We start from the raw sequence: 1,567 nt of genomic DNA, 5'->3' as shown, positions 1-1,567 counted from the left end.
TCTGAAGTTCTCTTTCTTTGTTGGATCTTTGTGTGGTTCAGGTATCAGAGTAATTGTGATATCATAGAATGAATTGGGTAGAGTACCTTCTGTCTCTTTTTTGTGGAATACTTTGAGGAGAGTTGGAATTAGGTCTTCTTTGAAGATCTGATAGAACTCTGCACTAAACCCATTTGGTCATGGGTTTTTTTGTTTGTTTGTTTGTTTGTTTGTTTGTTTGTTTGTTTGGGAGACTATTAGTGACTGCTTCCATTTCTTTAAAGGATATGGGGATGTTTAAATGGCTAATCTGATCCAGATTTAACTTTGATACATGGTATCTGTCTAAAAATGTGTCAATATCAAACAGGTTTTCAGGTTTCTTGAGTGTATGCTTTTGAAGTAGGATCAGATGATTCTTTGGATTTCTCCCGGTTCTGTTGTTATGTCTCCCTTTACATTTCTGATTTTGTTAATTNGGACAATGTCACTGTGCCCTCTAGTTAGTCTGGCTAAAGGTTGATCTATCTTGTTGATTTTCTCAAAAAAAAAAAAAACCCAGCTCCTGGTTTGGTTGATTCTTTGTGTAGTTCTTTTATTTTCTACTTGGATGATTTTAGCCCTGAGTTTGATTATTTGCTGCAGCCTACTCCTCTTGGGTGAATTTGCTTACTTTTGTTCCAGAGAATTTATGTGTGCTGTCAACCTGCTAGTGTGTGCTCTCTCTAGTTTCTTTTTGGTGGGACTCAGAGCTATGAGTTTTTCTCTGAGGACTGCTTTCCTTTTATCCCATAAGGTTGGGTATGTTGTGGCTTCATTTTCATTAAACTCTAAAAAGATTTTAACTTATTTCATCCTTGATCAATTTATCATTGAGTAAAATGTTGTTCAGCTTTCACGTCAGCGTTGGCTTTCTATTATTTGTGGTGTTATTGAAGATCAGCCTTAGACCATGGTAATATGATAGGATGCATAGGATAATTTCAATATTTTTGTATCTGTTGAGGCCTGTTTTGTGACTGATTATAGGATCAGTTTAGGAGAAGGTACCATGAGGTGCTGACAAGAAGGTATATCCTTTTGTTTGAAGATAAAATGTTTTGTAGATATCTTTTAAATCCATTTGTTTCATAACTTCTTTAAGTTTCACTGNGTCTTTGTTTAGATTCTGTTTCCAGGAACTGTCCATTGATGAGTGTGGGGTCTTAAAGTCTCCCACTATTACTGTGTGCATTGAAATGTATTATTTTAGGTTTACTAAAGTTTCTATAATGAATGTGGATGCCCTTGTGTTTGGAGCATAATATTGAGAATTAAGAGTACATTTTGGAATATTTTACCTTGATGAGTTTGAAGTGCTACTCCTTGTCTTTTTTGATAACTTTGGGTTGGAGGTCGACTTTATTTGATATTAGAATTGCTACTCCATCTAGTTTCTTTGGACTGCTTGCTTGGAAAATTGTTTTCCAGCCTTTTACTCTGAGGTAGTTTCTGTCTTTGTACCTAAGATAGGTTTCCTGTATGCAGCAAAATGTTAGGCCCTGTTTATATAGCCAGTCTTTTATTCTATGTCTTTTTATTGGGGAAT

This window comes from Mus pahari, unplaced genomic scaffold, assembly GCF_900095145.1.
Source record: "Mus pahari unplaced genomic scaffold, PAHARI_EIJ_v1.1 scaffold_12976_1, whole genome shotgun sequence".
In the NCBI taxonomy this organism is placed as follows: Eukaryota; Metazoa; Chordata; class Mammalia; order Rodentia; family Muridae; genus Mus; species Mus pahari.
This window is presented reverse-complemented; position numbering follows the sequence as displayed.